Here is a 24670-nt window from a genome sequence, read left to right as displayed (position 1 = left end):
CACAGACTTTTCAAAACCAGGTATCATCTACAGATACATGGCAATTCAAAATTTCTCATAATTTTTCACTCTTTATTAGCCACTAACATTCTACCTTATATTTTGCTATCCCATTTTACAAGTAAAATAATTTTATCATCAATAACAACAACAACAACAAAAAGGTAAGTATAATAGTAAAGCCAAAATGCTTTGTCTTAAAACAATTTCTAAGATTCTCTCCAGGCAGAACTTAGATGGTTTCTCCATTTTCTGTTTTACACATTACTCCCAATCCCAATCATGGGCAATCTTTGTACCATCTTGTTTCCTCAGTTTCCTTCGCAAAAGAGACGTTTGCTTTTGCTTTTTTCCTGATTGGATCCTATAAAGACAAAATGACACTCGAGGGCCAAAATGGTTTGCAAATATTTTTGCAGTGAAGTATCAATGACAGACGTCATCTAGGAGTTGGGTGATGCTCAACTCAACAGTCCAATTTCCTTCGGAAACCCTATAGACGGACGTGTGGTTACTTCACCTTCCCAGGTACAGCCTTTCAACCCTGCTGCATTTTCCCTCTACATCCTCATCATCCCTTGCCTGTTCTATTGTTCCAAGAAATAATCTTTTCTTTCCTCTTCTTCAAAAACTCGTAAACTATCTCTGAAGATGTGCAATACACTAAACTTTCCAGTTAAACGCAACAGACCCTGAAAATGTTTAACAATCAAAATCTCCTACATTTTGAGAAAAGATATTTCTAAAATACATTGTTTATCTTATAACACAGTGTTCTTTGGAAACATATTAATGGCCGTATTAATGGTTAGAGTTGAGTAAAGCTATGTTACTCCTATACCAGATGTTCCATAAATACTATTTTTAAGTCACATCTGTAAATTATTAATATTTTTACATGAATTTGTTAATTATCAGGGTTCTCATTGTCTTTTCTTCTTTTATGAATATATCACAACTTCTTTATCTATTCTCCTGTTGTTAGATATTTGTTTTCCAGTTTGTCACTATTTCCTCCCTTTCATTTCTTGATATATTCTATATGCCTGATTCTAACAGCTCATCGTATAAATAAGGGGTGACTTTATCTCATACTCATATTTGTTAATGATAGCTTTATTGAGATACTCACATACCATACAATTCACCCATTTAACGAATACAAGTGAACCAATAGTTTTTGGTATATTCCGAGTTGTACAATCAACACCACAATGATGTTTAGCACATTTTTATCACTCTAAAAAGAAACCCATACCCACTAGCAGTCTCTCCCGTGTTTTCCCACCCCCAGCCCTGTCCCTGGCAACTAATCTACGTTCTATCTCTATAGATTTGCCTATTCTGGACATTTCATATCGATGGACTCATATAATATGTGGCCTATTATTACTGGCTTCTTTCACTAAACATGACATTTTCAAGGTTAATCCATTTTGCAGCACGTATCAGTACGTACTGCTTTTTATTGCTGAATAATATTCCATAGGACGTATTTACTAAATTTATATTTTCGTCAGGTGATGAACATTTGTATTGTTTTCTCTCTTTGGCTATTAGAATTGATGCTATTAATCAACATTTCCATATTCGTACTTTTTTTGTAAATACAAGAAATCTGCTAACTACTTTTTGCCAATGGAATAATGTAGATCATAGGGAGGGAGCCTGGATATTCAAAGGAGACAAAATCAGGCCTTTTGTAGAACCTGGACCAATTCCGCCCTCCCTGAGAATCCAAGTACTGTGTTCCAGCAGCGAACATTCAGATCGCCCCCAGCCCGTCACCTCCATCACCTCTGTCACTACAGCCTCGGGTTCCATCATGGTCATTTCATCTGGATTAGTTCCAGCCTCAATGTGTCTCAGCCGCCAGCCTGCCCTCCTCTAGTCCATTCACCCCAGGGTAGGTTATTCATTCTCAAATACAAGTTTCATCATCTCATTTCTCTGCATCAAATCCTTCAGTGGATCCCCATGGTACTCAAGATTAAAGTAAAAATGCCTTAGCAAGTAAGACTCTTAGGTGACCTGGCCACACTTCCTCCGCGATCCTGATCTCTGACTACTTCCGCTGCACCTGTAGGGAATTACTTCAGTTATTCTCTCTCACCACTGGACCTTTGCACATGGCTGCCCTCTCTGCGTGGAACTGCCCCCTCCTCCCCCTGGGGGTGCTTCCCTTAGCCACAGAACTGTTTATCCTCTACCTTCTTGTATGCCATCATCTCCATGACAGCACTAGGTCCAAGTGAGCAAAACTTGTCTTTTCTCATAGCTAGCGGACCCAGTATAATGAATGGCATGGAGTGGATTCCCAACACGTTTTTGCAGCTTTGATGAGAAAATGTTCCTCATTGGCACACCAGCATAATTCCTATGAATAGATAGAACTTTTCGAGGCTCTGGGCTTGAAACATAAAACTGGTAAAGACACACAAATCTTAATCTTGGCTACCTCTCTTCAATAGAGGTAAGCAACCCTCCACGGTCAGGTCATATGGTTCCCAATGGAACTGACATTCACCCTTCCACAAAGCCCACAGCGCGTGATCAGGGACTAGCCAAGATGCTTGTTTTACCCACCAGGTCTCAGGGCAGGATTGGTTCAGAAATGGGTGGGTAATAAAATGTGGGCCAGTGAGTCACTGCTGTGATTTTTGCTGGAGCTATCAGAAAGGAAGTGCTCCAGGGAGGACGGGTGGCTCAGTAGTTAGAGCGCGAGCTCTGGGCAACAGGGCTGCCGGTTCGATTCCCACATGGGCCAGTGAGCTGCGCAGACTCTCAGCCACAAGGTTGCCGGTTAGACCAAGGGATGGTGGGCTGCGCCCCTTGCAACTAACAAAGGCAACTGGACCTGGAACTGAGCTGCGCCCTCCACAACTAAGACTGAAAAGACAACAACTTGACTTGGAAAAGTCTCAGAAGTACACACTGTTCCCCAATGAAGTCCTGTTCCCCTTCTCCAATAAAACCTTTAAAAAAAAATTTACTTAGTGTTTTATATAAACCCAAGTGTTAAAGATTCCTCCCTATCGTTTCGCAGAGAAATTTACAATCTAGTTGGGCTAGGTTTCGAATGTAGGAATCACCATGAACAGCCCACATAATCAAGGCACTTTCAGCTAAATTTGTAACCAGCAGTTATTTTTCTGTCTTTGTGGCACTTGAATTCCACCACCAAAAGCTATCCCTTATGTCTGTGTTTCATTTCTACCTATGCCTGTTGTAATGATCTAGAACACACAGTAGGGTTGTGGACTGCATAGCAAGGTAACCAGAAGGTCAAGGGTGTCGAGATGGACAGCAGCAGGCCCAGTGTCCGTTACCCTTGCCACACTGCACACCTACTACAACACTTCACAATATTTTACATTTGTTAATACATTCCTTTATAATCCCATCTAGGTATCTTATTGTTTATCTGCCATTTCTCTTACTACACGGTGAGATGCACATGGAACAAAGGCCATGCATATTGCATCTATATAACTTAAACATTCCTGCTTTACTGTGTGTACAGTAACTGCTCCAAAAATGAATATAGACCAAATTGGCTGGGGAATGAGAAACAAATCGGAGCCTTTTCCTAATTGAGAAGTTCCATTTGCATCACTAGAGGAGGCCCTATGTTATACTAGAAAGAGAAAAGAATTGGGAAATATATAGCCCCAAGTTCAAATTCTAGAGTTACCTACCTCACTATATGACTCTGATTAATCTTTATGAGCCTCAGTGTATTAATCTATAAAATGGGGATAATTCTCTCCCAAGCTGATATTAAGAATTTGATTAAATAAAATGCATATTAAGGACTAGCAGAATGTAGGTTTGTAAGAAGAGCTTCCTTCTTAGAATTCCTTTATATTTTGATTTATAAAACTATTATTTCCACATGTTATTTTAAAAGAAATGTGGTCAAGTTGTTAGTAGAGGTCATGTGAAACAAACTTTTTTTTTTTTATTTTTATTGAGGAATACTGGGGAACAGTGTGTTTTTTCCAGGACCCATCAGCTCCATGTTAAGTCACTGTTTTCAATCTAGTTGTGGAGGGTGCAGCTCACTGGCCGATGTGGGAATTGAACCAGCAACCCTGCTGTTATGAGCACTGCGCTCTAACCACTGAGCAAACCGGCCACCCGAAACAAAACTTTTTAAGAAATTAAATGACCATGATTTATAATATAAATACTCAAAAGTAAAAATTTTAGAGCTAGATTTAATTTTAGTGATTTAAGAAACAATATGAATTATTAAAACACTGAAAGCATATTTCACAGCATTAATTAAATTATAACTTTATTATGTATATGCTTAAAAACAGCTTTAAAAGAAAACAAGGTAAATGGCAGCTGTGAATAAATTTGAGGAGGTAAGTAATTAAACCTCTGTGTTCATGATGAATACTGTTAATTATATCACAAAAACTCATAAGCAACTAAAAACATCATGTACTTATCCTATAGAGCAGTTATACTTTCCTCTGTATAAAAAAGAAAAAAAAAGTAGAGAAAATGCGAGAGGGATGGTGGCCTAATTTTTTAACATTTTGTAAAATGTAAATGCCATGTCTATTAATTTAGATTGTGATTATCTGAAAAAAGTATAGTCAACATGAAACACAAATTGTATTTCAGTTGAAATTAAGTTTTTAAAAATAATTTAAAAGGATTCTCTAGTCACTCTTAGAAATGTAGAAATAAAATTTTTTGCTAAATAAAAATTGAAATTTGCTCTGGAATTGAACATTTTCTTCTCTTTGTGTGAGAGTATCATAGGACTTCTTATTATGGGACTTCCAGGGAAATCCTTTTAAAGATTTTTTTTTTAAATAATTGAGGAAAACTTCTAAAGTTATTTTTAAAGAGAGGAACATGAAAAAGAAAGTGGGCTCGGCCCCTTTTCCATCCTTCAGAACAAACTAACCAGTGTTACTAGAACATCTAAACACAAATCTCATTGAATGAATTATCTGTGTAACCTCATTTGAAGTCAAAGAACGGGTTACCATTATTTCTGTGACCTGCATTTTCCTTTATTAATTAATCAGTCACATAGTCACTCTGGGATTATACACAATTTAGTACCTTACGGGCTGTCAGTTTGGCTGGTGGCCACAATGAGAAGGGCCTACACGCCCTCACTGCAAGGGAGGGCACAGCAAACAGTGCTAAGCTTTGTCACATCCTCACCCACACTTAGAAGGTTAGCTTGACACTTTATTTTGACATTACTAAATTGTTTTATTTGTTTGTTTTTTTGTTTTTGTTTTTCGGCTTTGATGGTCTGGGTTCTTAATTTTTTTTTTTTTAAGAGAACAAACTTTCACAGGTGAGACACTTCCAATGACAGACTGACTGGGTTTGAATTCCAGTTCTGTCTCTAACTAGATAATTAAATTATGTGCACGTCACTGAAACTCTCAGTGCCTTCATTTCCCCATTTCAAAAATGAGATCATAATAGCCGCTACTTAATAGGTTTTTTTTTGGAGGGTTATGTGGATTATGATGAGAAGAGCTTAGAACATTACTCGATAAGCACAATGTGCATGCTAGCAATTACCAATGGTCTTTCAGTTCCAAGGACTTTCTATTCTCTTTGTACTACGACTGAAACAGGATCTGTGTTGGTAATACCTGGTTCCACTCTCAGGTCTCTGCATTGAAACCACATTACTGACTGGCCTGTAACTATGAAATTTCATCAATAGAAGTAAACTGTACATTTAATTAAATACATGACTTAAATATGTATGTCTTAATTTGTGTTCATGTCCTACGTTCTACCTTTGTGGGGTCCCCTCATGATTATTCATCTTTGGTAACATAGTAATGTTTTTCAAAAATAAAACAAATGCATATACCAGGGTGCCAAAAAAATGATACACATGACTTGCATTCATCTTTTGTTATGGTTATATATTGAGTAGTAGACTTTTAATACAGTTTTTTTACTTTCTTAAAATGCATATACATTTTTTTGACATCCTCTGTATTTCATGACATTGATGCAGAAAAGTTACATGTTGCATGTGTGGGCAGCTATAATGTTAAAAATGTTCGGTGAATAAAACAATGAAAAAACAAAACATTAACTGACATGTTGCTGCTCTATATAATGAAAAAATTTTTAATGAAGTAGAATGCTTCTAACTGAACTGCCTTCACATTATTGATTTATATCTTTTGAGTACTTTCTTCTGATAAAGCTCATTTTGTAGCATCTGATGGGATCAGTTAATCAAACCTTTCCTTTTCCGAGATCAGAATCATTTTCCCCACTGAACTAGTACAGAAGGCAGCACAAAACGTCTTTGAATTGTTACAAGATTCAATCAAAAGATGAGTTGAAAGACACAAAGTTCTGCTTCACTACATACATTATAGCCCAAGATATAAAATCTGAATGCTTTGAAAATAAAAAAGTGGTATGTTCTCAACTTCAAATCAAAGAGAATTTAGACACCATCAGAACAAACTTCACATTCTAACACAAAGAATTTATTCAGTTTAAATTGATACGACACATGGAAAAGCCAAGAACCAGGTCTTGCCAAAAGTAATAGTAAATGTTTGTTTTTCCTTTTCTCTCTCTACTCCTCAAGCTAACCTATGTCTGCTTCAAAACACTGTGAAAACTTGATCGACCTCATTGTGGTCTGAAAACAAATGCTCAGGTATGTTAATTTCATAATTAGCTCTTGAAACTTCGTAGGAAACAGGACCCTTAATCAATAGAGACCTCCGTATAAACAATAATTTAATTAAAAGGAACACTGAAATAGAAATATCACAATAAGCCAAACACATAAAATTTACTGGGATAAATCAATAATAAATGCCTCTTAATTCCTATCCCGAAAATGAGACCCGGTCAAGAAGTGAGTGCATGGCCCCTGGTGTCCTAGACGCCACAGGGACTCGAGGACGGCTACCTCGGCAGAGGTCTATGGGGACTCTGTCTAGAGCCGCAGGCAGCATTTGGGCCTGGGGTTCAACAGCTTTAGTGACCAGCCACTGGGGCGGGAAAGGAGAGAGTTTTTGTTTTTGTTTTTTCAATTTTTCCTTTTAAAACTAAGGCAGAAAAAAAGATGAGAAATAGATAAATATAGTGAGCACAGATTCAGGTTTAAAACAATATGCACTGGCATTCAGGATACGTTAAAATAAAAATAAATTTAAAAGATAACAGTATTTTACAAAAGGCTATCATTTTATATTTTCAAAAGATACTTTAAAGAGAAAGTTTGAACCTGACCTTGACATATAATATAAATATGCCAGTAAACAAGTTCAAAGAAGTAATAACTTTCATGTTGGACAATAAAGGTTTTATGAAACTTTGTAGATATTTTGAAGCAGCAGCATTAAATACCTACCTAACTTCCATATTAGAGAATACTTAAGTGTTACAAAGCAGTTTCAAAGAAAATCTGAAACCTAGATTCCGCTGGGTTAATAAACCAAAATCTACTATTGTATATTAATAAGACTCACGAAACCAACCTAATTTGTCTAATTTAAGTCAAAGGGATTTTACATTTCTATTCTATTCAAATATGATAGCACAAGTAACCACCATATGGTTCTCAAAATACATTATTTCAAAACTATCTTCTATTTTCACACTCTATCTTATAACCTAGGAAACAGAAGTTTATTTTTTGGACTGCAATAAAACTGCCATATAAAAGGAAGAATTAGAAATCTAGATCAAATAAGTTTTTTAATGACAAAGAATTGAAAGAAACTGAAAGATCAACTGTTTCCTTCTGGCTCCTGCTTTGCCTGTTCTAATTTAAACCACCAGTTCAATAATTGATACAGTTGTTTCCTTTAAAGATTTTTTTTATATAGTTTAGGTAAAGACTTAACAGTCTCAGTATATGAATACAGGCTTTGGCAGGTCTTTTACAAGCTTCCCCACACCTCTTTCCACTCAAGTTCACCCTGGCCTATCACACTCGTGCTTTTTCAGTCCTTTTCACTTCTCAAGGGGGTACAATAAACCGGTGCTCCAATCCTGTGATATTGATAGGTAACAAATTTTCAGTCCTTTACATTCAGACCACAAAATTTCAAGTGTATGATTTCTGCTCATGAAATTTATGTAACTGGGACCAAAAAGGCCGAAACTGTTGGTTTAAATAAAGAAAATTCCTCAAATTATTGAGTTCTACATCAATTCAATCTTTTTGAATACTTCAAAGAATAGTGAAGACAAACGATTCTATAGACTATGGCACCACAAAATCAGCCTCGCGTGGAGGCATGTACTGAAGAAATCCTCCAAAATTGGACAACACACAGTCATAGTACATGGTTAAATTCCGTTTGGCCATTGATAAATGCTACATACTCCTTACTCTCCCTTTGCTCTTTTTGGATGGTAAGGCAGAGGTATAGCTGTGAGTAGGCCAAAATACACATTTCCATTGATTGTAGACACCCATGAATCATTCATGAAGTAGCAAACAGTGCTTAGACAACCTAATGCATGGAATTAGGTTAAAATCACAATTTGCAAAATTTACTGTTAACTTCTCCACTTTCCTCCAGTTTTTCTGTGTTTCAAGTTAGCAAAGAAGTCCCAATGGAAATATCTATATCCTAATGCCAAAGAACGACGGGGGGGGGGGGGGGGGGGGAGAAGAAAACCTACTTAATTTTATGGATACGGATAATTTTATAAATAAATGCTTAATTTATCCATTCCATTCAGATGCTGTAAACAGTGGGAAATAACATAAATGATTTGAGCTTCAAAAATAAACTATGAGGTGTTTAATGGAAGCAGCCCAATTTTATTAGCAGTTTTAAGTTGGAGATTCTGGTAAGGTCAGCTGACTCAAACTGAACACCTGCCGAGAAAATAACATATATCTGTCACTTTCCTTCCAGAGTGAAAGTGAACTGTGTAGTTAAAAATCCTACTAACTGACCCCAAATCAAACGCCATGTATTTTTTTTTCCCTGAAGTTACTATGATAGCTCTTATGGGAAATTCTGCTTATCAGAGACTTTCTCCTTAACGCTAACAACTCTACTATCCAGATAAGTAAAATATGTAAGTTTGAATTGAAATCTAAAGGCCAGTAACAAAAACAGGCAGGAGGATGCGCTTTTTCTTAACCGCCTGCCGATGACTTCTCCCGCTGCCATGCACACAGACACCTGTCTGCAGTAAGTGCAGAAAGGCACGGCTGAGAAATCAGGGGCCACTCTAGCTTTCTCAGGAGAGTCTGACTCCAGCGTCACCTCCCTCCTTCCCCTAAGACACACTAACTCAGAAGACCTCTACAAGGTATAGGGAGCTGATACTTTTAATTTAACTATTTCCAATGAATACCAGCTATGCCAACCGAGGTCACACTTAGAAACTTTCAATGAAAAACACAAATAAATGGTACTCTCACAGTAAAACAGCTCTCAAATGAAACTCAATTTTTATAATCCAAGAAACGTCCTTATTTTATGTAAAAATGTTTTTAAATTGCTGTCTGTAATTCTAAATGTTGCTGTTCCAGAATTTGGCTTAACCAAAACTCAGGTTCTCTTGGATTTCTAGTCCATTTTTCGGCAGTGTACTATGCTTCCTGAAAAACATCACTTTGCTGGGCTGTACCTATGGAAACAGCAAGGCTACCATTCGAAGTGAAGGCTGCCTGGACTGATTCTCTCCTGCTCACTAAGCACAGCCCACCTAGTCTGAGGGGTGTACCTTCCCAGAAAGCACACTCTGAAACCACTATTAACTCCACATACACAAACATTTACTTACGACAGACAGCTTTTGTTGTTGCTCTTGCCTTAACCTCTGCCCATATGGATAGATCAAGACTTTCGGTGGGAACAGACGTATAATTCACAAATCAATGCTCAGATTTTTTTCCTTTTTGTAAAAAATAAGAAAACCTAAATTCATCGTAAAAATACTAAGCAAGGACATACGGAGTTAAACTTGCATTGGTATTCCTTTTCCAGTTTAATAATTTTTGGTAATTATTCTTTGTATTTCCCACAACACTTAGCATAGGCTAGCACAATATAATTAATAAATATTTCTGAAAAGAAGGAGAGTCAGAAAGAAGGAAGCATGGCCGGAATGCAGAGGGAAGGTGGGTTAATGGTGCTGAATTATTTAGTTTTATGGGGGAAACCAGGCCAATCTGTTTACACTCATGGGTGCATAAAAAAGGGAGGAAAGTAGAATAGTAAAATGTTTTAAAAACTGGCCTGTCATACCAATAGTTTCTAACTGGTGGCTGTGTGTCAGTAACACCCTTTGGGAGGTAATTCCACCTGACCAATAAGCCTATTTTGTTCTGAATCCATTCTACACACTGAGAGCTGAGTGGTCTACCCAGCGGGGCTAGGATTAGCATTGCAGTTTGAATAACTGAGGGCATTTTGGCAACTGTTAAAATAGTTGTTCTTTTCCAGATCACACTGTCTACCATGCTGGTATTTGAAGGAAATGACCACAAAAGTAGCAATACAATTAAATGTCAGCGGATTTTTGCTAAAGCAGAAGATAGATGTTTAAATAGTCTATATTTTTGTTTAGATGAATACAGATTTTCAGCAGATAGTACTCAAAGCCTCAACTGTATAGCTCAAATCAAGCTGCCCGGCAATGGAATTTACACATCTACCGTACTTCCCCGAAAATAAGACCAGGTCTTACATTGATTTTTGCTCCAAAAGATGTATTAGGGCGTATTTTCAGGGGATGTCTTATTTTTTCATGTACAACAATCTACATTTATTCAAATACAGTCATGTCATCTTCTTCTGGAACATAGTAATAACGTACTAAACACGTCCGTCTGGCTGACAATCTTAACTGGGGCTTATTTTCGGGGTAGATCTTCTTTTTAGGGAAACACGGTATCAGTTAAACCAGATACATAAGCACAAATCTTTTCACATCTATGAACAAAGAAGGAATTCAGAGGCAACAAACATTCATTTGAAATGTACTTTAACCATGCCATATCCAATAAGGACATAATTTCTTTTATATCTTGATATGCTGAATATAACTTTTAGTATTTTAGCATTTAGTATATAACAAGAAAGTATACCAGTATCACAAGATGTATGCTACGCTTTATTGTAACTTTGGAGAACTTCTCTCTCCACATTATTATTGAAGAATTGGGCTCTGCCTTGCTATTTGTGAACAATTCTTCACCCACTCATCCCACCCCAAATCCTCCAGCATAGAGAATGTAAACTTATAAATAAATACAAAGTATATATGAATCCGCAATGAGCTCAGTTTTCCACAGTGAAGGGAAAATTACCTTTTAAGACTTTATTGTCAAACAGATTTATCTGATGCTTGCTCCTGTTTTGACTATTAATTCTAAGAGAAGTTTATGGGATAACTTTTAAAATGCTTAAAGTGTGAGACTGGAATGGAAACACTGATATAGCTATAGATTAAGAAGCACAATTTGGTCTGTTAAACAAATTGTTTCTTTTTAATTCAAACTACAGAATTCCCTTTTCATATACTCAAATCTGGAATTTGTATTTCCACTCATAGATCCTTTTGGAAAGTGTGAGGAAGAATAATTAATCTTATTTTCAAATCAAAATTTTAAGATGCATTCAACAATGTTGCCTTCAAGAACATTTTGTCCACAATTTATATGTTTAAGGCTCAAAATATTTTTATATAATACGTCCTACTCAACCTTGAAAATAAACTAAATACGGAAAGCTGAAGTTCTCTTTGAACAAACTCTGCTCTATCTCAAAGCTATGCCACTTCATTTCTTAAATAATTAAAGTTTCCCCCAGAGATATAAATTATTGCACTTTCCAAGATAAGTACTCCTATAGTCATTGTGTTTCACACAATCTGCTTTCTGTAGGAAAAGTGTAACAAACCACTGGTGCCACCTGTAATCTAAAATTTTTAATACTGCAAGGGATAAAGAAAGCTGATTCATAGCATGTTCCATTTATAATGGAAAAAGGAATCCAAATGGCTTTCCCCCAAAACGTGAGAATGAAATAAAAGGGCCAAGTGGAAGTTTAAATTGTGCAAGTAGTCATTAAATTTCAAATGAGTCGTCATGTTTCATAGTTTGAAATAAAGGTTAAAAGTTAAGACCTGCTAATGAAATATAAGCAAAATAATGTTTGACTTTTAAATTAATTTTGAAGTCCTCAAATATGAATATGATTTTCCTGTATTACAATGACCACAAAAAGGCTTGTATTCAAGGCTATTTAGGCAGAAAATGGAGCTCAGTGGTTAAGATCAAGGTCTTTAGGGTGGCAAGCTGCCACTTACTTGATATGACCTTGGAAAAGTCACTTAACCTCTCTAAGCTTCAATTTCCTTATTTGTTATTCTGAAGATAACTGAAAAGCACTTACAGAATACCTGGCACACTAAGAGAGTAGTAAGTAATGGCTGTTGTTATTAGTATTATCAAAGCAATCTCTGTAAATTACACTTGGTAAATTCGATGTAAATGAAAAATGGCTGTATAATTCCTAAAATTTTACTAGAGCAAAAACCTGAAGGTCAGATTTAGTTCTTTCTATAAATGAAATATCATGGTGGCAGGAAAGACCAATGCCTAAAGAAAGCAAAAGAGATCAAAACACAAAACATACAAGAAAACAGGAGACAAGAACTAGCAACCAATATCCTGGAACACTTAAAAGAAAACTAAGTGCCAAAGGCACACGGAAAGGGGCGCTCAGCTCATGCCGAGGACTGTCTTTGATAATGAATTCAAACATCAATACAGAGGTCCCGAACTGGAAACAGAAAATTGATTCAGTTACATTTTGTATTCAGTGGCAAGTAGTGGGAAAATTTTAATTTATTTGGTTTTTCCGAAAGTAAAACTGGACAGTTTTCAAGTCCACTTTGTTCTCTATAAAGATACCACAAAATATATCCAATATGGTAGCATAATTCAGTAGGGAGGTGAGAAGCTCCACACTTGCTTCAGGTTTGCCTGTTACTTGATCATGAGAACTTTCTAGGGTGGTGACAAAATAAATACAGAATTGGAAGCATTGTCCTCTGAAATCTACCAATTAAGCATATTTGCGTACATAAAATATGCAACACAGGTAATTTCTCATAATGTTTAAGAGCTATATACTTTTAGTATATATGACATAAATTAATTTCATTATTTAGAAATCAGTATAAGGAACTATGTCTGGTTTGTATTTACAGATACACAGTTCATTGACTCTGAATATAAATATTCTTAATGTTTATTACCCAATAATTACTTTAACAAACATTTGTTCAGTCTTTCCTACATATCAGGCACTATTCTAATGGATAGGGATACTGTTTTTAGCAAAACAAACATAGTCCCAATGTTTATGGAGCTTATATTCTAGTAGGGGAGATGATAAATAATAAAGTATTATGATAAAAATAAATCAAGGTTGTGTGATAAGGAATGATTGAGAAGCTATTTCAGACTGGTTGGACAAGAAAAGCTTGCTCATTAAATATAAAACATCCATCTCCATAAGACTGAAATTTCCTGCCAAAATCTATAGTAGCTATTCTTTTATGTACATATAAAAATGAATGTAAACATTTTGCCAGTCTATGAAATTACAATTCACTTCATCCAATAGGTGCAAGTAATCTTCACAATTTCACACAGTAAACACTGGTAAATAGACAGTCATTTTACCTTCTAATGTCATTTCCAACACATTCATAGAGACTTTTCATAATAAAACAGAAAATTTAGACAAATATATTTTTATTTGTTTTTTTTATATTTTACATTTATTTACATACTATTTTGCTAAACTATAAGTAGACTATTTTATTTTATTTTACTTAAACATCAAAATATTCCAATAATAAGACTTAATTGTAACTCACCTGTGCCTGTACACAGCGCAGAAGATCTATAAATTTGTAGCCAAATCCAAGAGAAATCTGCAATATAAACAAATAAACAAACATGAATGAATGAATGAAAGAAGGAAAAAGAATGCAGAATCCTGTTAGACCTATTAGAGGGGATGTGATTTTGACAACCAACGTGAAGTAACACTCATCAATAACAACCCCCCATTAAATAGCATGGTAAATCAAGAAGTAGACTTGCTGTATTACTTCTATTTGTACAAGATAATATTAAATACGTATGGGCACATTTCACTGTGAGTTATGAAATGTCTACCCCACAAATGTTGAGAGTCCGCCGTAACACTTAGTACACTTTCTTGTAGCTGTCTGACTCTTCACTGGTACCGAAAGCTGAGGAAAAGCAAAGAAGGCCCGAGCTCCCCCTCTCCACACTGCACAGTGTGCAGTAAATGTTTGCTGAATAAATAAGTAAATCAACTTCTCACAGTCATCTCTGTTTGCTACTTTACCTGTATGGAATTGAGAGGCTTAAGATTACTGAAGTAAAAATGTTGTCATACTTATCGAAAGACGTTAAAAAGTGACTTGAATAACCTATCTCAAGAAAAGGTCTTGAGTAAAAAGATGTAAAAATGACCTTATATAGGACAGCCGTAACAATTTGCAAGAGCAAATGTGGATGAGAAAAGGAAGAACTGGATGCCTGCAATAAGGAAGGCAACTGCTCACCAAGTTTCTTCTGGGTGTGTATCTTTGGGAACAAAGAGCTTAATAATGAAGGACCCTGCAGCATTTTCTGATACACACGGGAACCACTTCCACTGCAGCTGAGAAGTTTGTTTCCCAGATGCACGGTGAGGAGTACGAACACAGCAAATGTGTGCTTATCATACCGTCTGTGTGTGTTCATGGAGACTACTTTTGTGTACTTTACAGACCTGAGAAAAATGGCTTGAATGCTACTAGTAGCAGTACGTCTTTTTTTTTTTTAACCATTATGTACTACTAGATTTAACAGCTTCGAGGAATGTTTTTACAACTGAGCTACTCGATTTTTTTTCCTTCAGGTGACACCAATCAGTAATAAATGACACTTTGATTAATTGTCAAACTTAAAACAGTATCAACTCTCTTAAGAGCCCTTTACTCTTTAGAATAATAAATAGAACCTAATTATAGAAAAAAAGCTACTGTAACTGGTAATTTAAATCCAAATTACCATTTTTCTAGGGCACTGAAAACATCCGATTTCATAAGCTAAGAGGTCTAAAGAGGGAAAGACGGAGAAAAAAACTGCATTTTGACTTTTTAGCAGGACCTGATCAGCCTGGAGATCGTCGTATGTAATGAAATACAGCTAGGGTATCAGAGATGATTCATGAAAAACAAAAAGAAATCTGTATGCAAATAAGAAGTTATCACAGTAAGTAAAACGAATGGATTCTGCTCCAGTGGCAGGCAGTGTGCAAAAAAGTGTTATGTAATAGGAGCCATCCATTCCTTCCAGCAGGGCTGGGGTAAATGTATTCATTACGCTGGCCTACTTAAGCCTATTATAATTCTATACCAACAACTAATTTGCTCAAGGACATCACATTATGAAACAATCAAGAGCTAAAACTTGTGATATGAGTAGGAATGATGATATTCAGCTATTACTGCTTGATCTATACTACTCGGTGAGTTTTTATTAATATGCTAATATGAGGGAAAAAGACCAATGCACCCATGCCAAAGGAAGATACAGAAGAGAGACAAGAAGATAAAAGACACATGAAGATGTGGATGATTTCCACAGGATATAATAGAATATCTTGGTGTAACATTTTAAACAAAAGGAATTAATAAAATACTTAAACACAGAATTACAAAATGTTTTATAAGGTACTAAGGGAAAATAATAGCCATTTAACAGTAGTACAGGCAATAATTCTATAATAAATTAACAACCCACTACGCTCCCATCAGCCCTGAGAGTTTTCACAAAGCCTTAGGGATGTGTTTCCAGGGAGGGAGAGGGGAAGAAGCCTGCCCTGGGCCTGGCAGAGCGACCAAAGGAAAAGAGAAATCTTGCAAGAAAAGGCAGAGGGATACATATCTTTTTCTATCTTACTACCACTACTATTTCCACCGTAGGAAATAAAAAGATACACCTCCTCTCCACAAAGCAATAGGTCACTATTAGAAGACAGCCCGGGACGGCTAACAGAACCTAGGGTGAAGCATCAATCATCAGACAGACCAGCTTTCAAAATCTGGCTTTATCTTGTCACTACCGCTGCTGTGAATACTGTCTGATCACTAGAGCAGCTGAGGTATGTGACTTGGGAGTATTTCTATGGAATCAACTATAAAATGAGGACATTAATATCCTCTTTGCAGCACCTTGCAAGTATTAAATGGAAGAATTAAATTTAGAATTACATAAAGCACCTGGTACATAGTAGGCACGATAATTAGGATCCTGCCAAGTATGACCCTGTTGAATGCTGCTAGCTAAGACAGGTAACTCAAAAAGTGATGAAAAATACTCACAGAAACTTCAGGTCTACCTGCTACCAAGCAGAACTGATTTTCCCTGCGATGTCCATTAGGCTTTATCTGTCCATAACCCTCCAGAGAGACACAAAACCATGGGAAATTTTTGAATCGGGGCCACTTTAAAACTACATCAAATGTTGAAAGATACTACTACCTGGTTTCAAATCTTACTATAAAATTGCAGTAATCAAAAGAGTGGGGTATTGGCACAAGGGTAAACAGTAGAAGAGAACAGAGTACAGAAATAGGCCCACACATTAATATCAGTTCATATTCAACAAAGGTGGCAAGGCAATTCAACGAGGAAAAGGCAGTCTTTTCAATAAATGGTGTCCAAAACTGGTTATACGTACAGAGGGGGCGGCGGGGGAAGAACCTCAACCTTTACCTTGCATTGTGTACAAACATTAAGTCAAAACAGATAGCGTCATAGATCTAAAAGCAATAACTAAAACTTTACAAAGCTTGTAGAAGAAAGTACTTGGAGAAAAATTATTGTGGATGAGGCAAAAAAAGGCTTTAGATATGACACCGAAGTAAAAGAAAAAAAGACCGTAAAAGGAAAAAAAAAAAAACAATAAATTGAAATCCATTAAAATTAAAACTTCCGTTTTGCAAAACATACAATTTAAAAAATAAAAACAGAAGTCACAGATTGGGAGAAAATATTGGTGAAATAATTATCTGATAAAGTGCATGTGTTCAGAATATATAAAGAGCTAATTATCAGATAAAGGATGTCTATCTAGAATACATAAAGGACTCTTACAACTCAATAAAACAAATAATTCAACTCCTTGAAATGGGGAAAATAGTTGAGGATATTTTATATATGTATATCATAGAAGATATACAATGGGAAAAGTACTAAACACCATTAGTCAATAAGAAAATGGAAATTAAAACCAAAACAAAATATTCTAGCCATTCAGTAAAATATCGAAAGGGTTGACAGGATATGACGAAACAATCGCATCCCTTGCCGGTGGGGAAGTACGATGGCACGACCATTTTGGAAAACAGTTTAGAAGTTTCTCACCATATAACCCGACAATTTCACACCAAGGTGTGTTTTCATTTCTCTGGGTACAGATGACCACACAAAGAGTTGTACATAAATGTTCCTAGCAGTTATGTTTAGAACAGTCAAAAACTGGAAACAATTCAAATGTCTATCAATTGGAGAATGTGTTTTTTTAGGATGTAGTATATTCATACAAGAAATACCACTCTGCAATAAAAAGGAATGAATTACTGATATATGCAATAACATGAATAAATTTTAAAAACATTGTGCAAAATGTAAGAAACCAGACACCAAGACAACATATTGTATGATTCCATTTACTTGACATTTCTAGAAAAAAGTAACACTATAGAGACAGAAAACAGACCAGTGGTGTCCTCGGTCAGGAAACGGATTTGGGGATGGACTAAAACGGACACAAGTGAACTTTTGGGGCTGATAGAATTGTTCTAAAACTGGATTGTGATGATGCTAAAGAAAGACAGATAAGAAACATGAGACTCACACAACTATATAAACTTGCTGAAACTCCTCCTTGAATACATTTAAAATGGGTGCATCGTATGGTATGCAAATTATACCTCCACTTTATAAATGCTAGAAAAAATGTAAATGACATTTTTAAATGGACCCCTGTGGCCCTGCTCTTTCTTCCTACGTGATAGCTAAGATTGCTACGTGAGTAAAGGGACCCAAGGAATAACTGGTTCCAGCACCAAAAGGCGGGGTGAACACTGGCCAAGTAGAGCATCAAGGAGCTGCACAAGTAACAGCGCAACGGGGAAGGAAAACATCAGGACGGAGCCTACATCACACATAAAAAGACTTCTGACAACATTAAAGCTACAGGTTGATGATTTTTTTTTTAAAGGTGGGGAGAGTGGGAAGAGCATATGCACAATATTTTGTTTTATTATACATTTTTAATTTTTTAAATGAATGGACAGAGCCACAGGAAGCAAAGTAAGCCGGGAAGAAAATGAAGTGACATCTGAAATACTAGCGAAAAGAGCACCTTACACGGCTGCTAGAATGGGAGAAGGGCCCTATTTTGGTTTAATACCACCAACAATAATAACACTAATAGCTATTATTTATTGAATGCTTACTTTGTGAGAACTCTGGGCAGAGGGCTTTATATGTGTTACTTCATTTCATCGTCCTAACAACCCTATGTGGCAGGCACTGCTACTATCCTCAGCATTTTATAGAAGTCCTTGGTCCAAGGTCAGAGCTAACGCAGTGGCAAAGCCTGGATTCTAACCCACGCTCCACGAGCAGGTTGTTCCCAAAGTTCACTGTTTTGACAACGCCCTCATTTTGTCAACTCGATTTGAAAAAGAAGATGGCAAAAACGTGATCAACCTGAAACCTGCCTTCCTGAGGACTATCGTATGGTACAAACAAGAACAGCCACGCTGAGTCCCCACGTCACCCACCCCTGGCTGACACTGTAATTGAATCTTGACATTATTTTTTACCCACCCAAATGGAGCCTCACAATTTTCTCAATCAACGTTGCCACCAATCAAAGGAAGTATCACCAATACATCAATGTTGGTACGCAAATGAAAATGTATTTGCTAACTGGAACAACGAACTTGATTTTTGATAGAGTATGTGGCATGTGCTATTGAAAGGAGATGACTAACCAAAGGGGAGCCCTGTAACTGCCATACTTCATGTCCCGACATAGGTCCTAGAACTGGTCTTCTTGTTCTTTGGCCAGCACCACCCTGGTCATCAAGCCAGTCAGACAGGTGGGTAGAAATGAAGAGGACATGGGGAAAGGGAGAAAAAGCTAGAAGTACCACTCTAATCACTCGACAGTTTTCAACAGTTCCTGCCAAGGATATCTGGAACATAACATAACCCCACCATAAGCGTATACCCATAATGCATGATTAGTACAATAATTATTTTTCCATTTCTTCCTCAAAAGCGCAAAAATTCCAGAACAGCTGAACATAAAACACACCTTTAATTCAGAATGTTTCAAATCATATAATATCAAGAGGAAATTTATATTTTCAGAACTTAACTATGAGAACTATTTCAGATTTTTAAACAGGACATTATATTTCTATTTGATGTATATTTTATATAATAAGTCCTAAAACATAGCTTTCATATGTTTTCAGTAAAATATAATATTAAAATCCCAATGTTCTGGTGGTACAGAAGCCTTAAGAATGTAAAGAACGTGTACTACATATGCAAGGTAAAAGTCTTCCCCAATTATTAAGCTGATGGCGCTAAAAATAACATCTAGATGGCAAAAAAATAACAAAAGATAACTGGTTAACATATATATATACGTATATGTATATATATATATATATATATATATATATGTATTTCAGACAAGTTTATGCTTTCTTTGTTTAAAGGGCTCTACCTCCACTTCAGACAATGACTCTTAACTAATAAAACTCTTTAACAAGTAATTTTCATTTTTCAAAGTCTTTTTTTAAGAGGGTCAGTGGTCTCATGTCAAAACCTCTTAAAATGACATTTAGCTCCAGTGACTTCTGTATAAGCATTAATAACCCTCTAATTATTTTCTCCAACTATTCATTCTGCCCATTATACATGTAACTTAATTCACACAGAGAAATCTTCAGTTTTCTAAACGTGGTGCTTAAAATTAATTGAAAGTCGATTTTAAGATGTTCTTTTGTGATTTTAATTCAAATTAACAAAATACTTTAAAAAGTACAATTAATCGGAGGTGGAAGATGAGGGTAAGGGGGTGGATATGGTGATGGAAGGAGAACTGACTCTGGGTGGTGAACACACAATGTAATTTATAGATGATGTGATACAGAATTGTACACCTGAAATCTATGTAATTTTACTAACAATTGTCACCCAAATAAATTAAAAAAATAAATTAAAAGAAAAAAAGTACAATTAATCATGTTAAACAAGTAGCAATTTAGATTTATAACTTCATTTAGTGAAACTTTTCATCGATACTAAATGTAGTCATTCCTAAGCCATAATTAAAATATATACATAAAAAAGGATATATCATCAGTTTAAAAATTCCTAAGCTGCGGTAGGTACGCATACACAATTGGTATGTGTGATATAGTGAAAACAACATACCCATCAAATCTGCAGAGCCCATAAAACCATTCCTCCTTTCAATTACGGCCCGTGGTCAGAGCCAATACAATCAAGCAGCTATCATAAAACAGTAAATCTCCAAAGAGTAGTATTCCTGCCGAGAGACAGACCCAGAAGAAAACTGAATCTCACACATGCAAGTTGCATGTGCAATGCTCAACTCTAGAAGCGGCCTAGAGACACCAACTTTGCAGTCACTCGCCTGAAAAAAGCATTTAAATCATAGAAATGCTTAAGATCTCCTAAGGAGAAGTAATAAAGAATGGAGAGCAGGGAGTCTGGAACTAAGCCCTAGGGAACTCCGACATTTAAAAATTATGTAGAAAAGGAACTGGCCAGGGAGCATGGGAAGAAATGAGCTAGAGGCAGGAGGAGGAGCCGCAGAAAGATGAGTGAGTACCACAGAACCTGAGAGATTGGCCAGCAAAGAGAGAGAGGGTGGGCAACACTGTTCAATGGCAGGAGAATGACCCAGTTTATACTCAATCTGGCAAGCAGAGATCGCTGATGACCTTCCCAAGCAAGAACAGCTTCCCTGGAAGGATAAAGATACAAAGCAGCCGGAGAAAGTTCAAGTGCTGATAAGTGAACAGGAAATAAGGATTTGCCCAGCGTGTGCAAATGATCACTATCATTATGACCTTATGCTAAAATTTATCTTCCCCTCTAGACTGCGAGCTTCTTGCGGGCAAGGGTAAGGTTTCATCCACCTTTGATTAAACAGACAACATGCTAGTGGTCTAGTGATTTTTAACAACACTCCTACAAAAGTCCTGGCGCTTTAATTAGGGTGCTCATTAAAAAAAAAAAAAAATCCCATAATAATGGTCTTTAATAGAATTACAGGGAAGGAAAGAAAAAATAACTTACTGAGCAGAAAGTCTTAAACAAACATAAAAGGCTCAGGGATGACCCCCCACCAAGACTGGAACATGCCAACCTGACAACCAATCAGCCCCTGACCCCAATAAAAGGCCAAAAGACAATATGAGAAGAATTTTAACTGGTTTTCTCCCAATACAGTGCGTATTTTTTGCCCTGAATATTTCCCTTCATTCTGCTTGACATGAGAACAGTTACCGAAGCCTACTGTATACACCAGAATAGTAGAGGATTTCTGTGTATTTACCAGTTTATTTTTCATAATAAACTAGTCTGAGGAAGTGTCGACCTTCGTTAATAAAATGAAATATTATATATATCCTGTAAATACGAACAGTAGAGAGGAGGGAAAAATCCACTTAGGGAGAGAATATAGGACTGCGAAGTCCTCTCAGAAACTTGCCTTCTCCGTAGGTTTTTCTCCTGTACGATGCTGCAATGACCACTCTGATACAAAATGAGCCGAGAATCCTTCCCGTATGTTCCTGAGTACAACGCAGACAAACCTGTATAACACTACCTACCTCAAAACTATGGGGTAGCAAAAGGCAGTGAACCAAAAGTCACATTAAACTATACGACCTGCCTACACAGGACAGATCTTGAACCCCCAATACCTAGCAGGGCCCTCAAAACCAGCTTCACAGGGACCAGCACGAATTCTTCTGTCCTCCAAAGGCTCACTTCTGACTTCCTACTTCCTGAGGACCCACCTCCTCCCCAAATGACTGTCACTGTCAACTCGTAACTCCTACAGGAAAACCTCATCTGTCAACACGGTATGAGCACAGAAAGATAATCATCATTTCAACATAATAAAGAGAACATTCATTTTTTAAAAAAATTCACACAGGATGAAAGAGGGTAGGAGAGGGAAGAAGAAGGGAAAAAAACGATGTGACAAAATGAGGACTTGATCTGACACAAGGAATTGCATTAAAAAAACAAAACAATTCTAGAACGTAAGGTAGGAGACACAGCTAGGAACCCAACCTAATGTGGCTGAATTTTCCCTCAAATTGGGAGTCTCAAGACCAAGAATGTACATAAATGTCCATGAAATTTTCTAATATATTTTCATTTTGATAACAATCTAAACTTACTTAATACATGAATGTGCTAAATCATGGATAGAACTTACTGACATTTAATTTCAGAATTTGCATTTATGTTTACAACTAGATTGGAGACTAGTACTATTTTAATGTCTTTCATATCAAGTCTTGAGGGACAGAGTGTTTTTGTAAGTTCAAGAAAACAAAAATAATGGGAAGATCTGAAATACCTATACGCGGCTGACAGGAGTAAGTGCTGAATTCAATGGGACCTGAGCTCAGCAGATTTTCGTAAACAGCAACTTCTTATAATCAGACAAGACTGCATGGTGTTATTTATTGAAATCATATTGGGTAGTTTTGTTTACGCTTAGTAAGTAAATCTGGTTTTGTCTTACAGATCCTAATGACACTAAAATCTTTCTGCACTGAAAAGTAATCTAGTAACATACTAAAATGGGTGTTTTTCATAAGAGCCATCAAACCAGCTAATACTCCCCATTATTTACATAATAAATATGGCTATTAAATGTGGATTAAAAAATCACGGACAGCCTTTGTTTTTAAAAAAGTCTGCTAACAAATCAAAATACCAGTGGTTCCCAAAATGTGTCTCTGAGTACAGCTCAAGAACAAAGTACTTTATTTTTCTATAAAGCTAAATTTTATTAAATTTGAGGATTCTCCTTTATTATTAGGTAATAAGCTTATTACGTTGTGGGGTTACATTTTCCTTTTAATTTCTGAATTGGTGATGGTAATGGCTTGACGAATTTCAAAATTTGGCAATCCTATGTCAGTTCCCTAGATTTGGGGGGAAATTTTTAATAGTAGTACATGAAATCAAAGTCTCTAGGTACCACTGGCCTATGTATTATAAAATGGCGTGCACACAAGAGCTGTCACCTGGTCCCTAGGTACTCACAAGTAGAATTTTGCAGAGCAACCCAGAATAAATCACAGCCTAAAAAGGTTAATAATAACAATGACAAGTAATAAATACATAAAGAACAGAAACTCTGGAAGACTAATGACAGCAATAAACTCTTTGCTACTCCTCCCACTGAGAAATGAAGTATAATTGCCCTCCTCTTGAAACTGGGTGCCTTCGTGACTGGCTTGACCAACAGACGGTGGCAGAAGTGGTACTGGGGACTCCTGAGCCTTGCAGACTCAGCCTGCGATGCCGGAACCCTTGATCTGAAGAGTCCTGAGCTGCTCATTGTGTCGGACGACCTTGAAGCCACCGTACCATGAGGAAGCCCAATCTAGGCCATGGGGAGAGTCTAGATGAAAAAGACAATGAGCTGCCCCGCCAGCCTCCGCTGTTCTAGCTCCTACCAGCTCCTCGTCACCCCAGCTGAGACTCCAGACATCAAGGAGCAGAGACAAGTCATCCTTATGCTATGGCCTATCCAAATCCCTAACCCACAGAACTGAGATACAACAACAACAAACAACAAGTTGTTTTAAGCAATAAATAACCAAAATAAAAACAAACAGCTTTTTCATAAATAGCAATAAAGACTTTAAAGCAAAAAAGAGATGTCTCAGGCAGACTAGCTGTAAATCAGACTGGCATCAGACACAAAAGAGGATTATGATGCATAAAGATAAATATAAATCCAGTCATTCATTTACCCAACAAACATTTATAACACCAGGATGTGTAAACAGTGATACATACAGCCTCTGTAGATGGTTAAAAAAGGGGTGGGCTGACTTCAAGGAACTTACAACAGACTAGAAAGTAGTACGTATTATAGTGCTTTCTTGTACACTTTTTAATGTTTTCCACAAGAACAACATAATCAACAATTCAGATCAAATCAAAACACAGAGTGACCCAGGGTTTAAGTTCCTCTAGGAGAAGGAAGTGAAGACTGAACCCAAATCCCACAAAAGGTCATTTGTAGTTTGTAGTATCGAAACACGCTGCAGTTAACTACAGCATATAATAAAATGTTTGGGTTCTCATTTCAGACTATAAATTCAGGGCATGCGTAACTAATCTTTTTTATTTCTTCTTTATAAAGTATCAGGTTAAAGAACCGTTTAAAGATATTATTACAAATATGTCGGGTAGACTTTTCTACTTGACTGAAGTCAAGATTCTGGGACCCAGAATGGGCAAAGCAAGTAAGGTCAG

General features: G+C 36.5%; 1 protein-coding gene across 6 annotated transcripts in view; it reads right to left on the bottom strand.

Annotated features, from left to right (window-relative positions):
* Positions 1-24670, bottom strand: part of NCOA2 (nuclear receptor coactivator 2) — a 255430-nt gene that overhangs the window by 149730 nt on the left and 81030 nt on the right. For all 6 annotated transcript variants that reach the window (XM_033125744.1, XM_033125740.1, XM_033125745.1 and 3 more), the window contains exon 2: positions 13894-13950. The gene's annotated coding sequence lies outside the window, so the exon portion shown is untranslated. The remainder of the gene's footprint in view (positions 1-13893; positions 13951-24670) is intronic.

The sequence above is a fragment of the Rhinolophus ferrumequinum genome, chromosome 14 (genome assembly GCF_004115265.2).
Source record: "Rhinolophus ferrumequinum isolate MPI-CBG mRhiFer1 chromosome 14, mRhiFer1_v1.p, whole genome shotgun sequence".
Lineage (NCBI taxonomy): Eukaryota > Metazoa > Chordata > Mammalia > Chiroptera > Rhinolophidae > Rhinolophus > Rhinolophus ferrumequinum.
The sequence above is the reverse complement of the archived record's forward strand: the minus strand, read 5'-3'. Positions and strand labels throughout refer to the sequence as shown.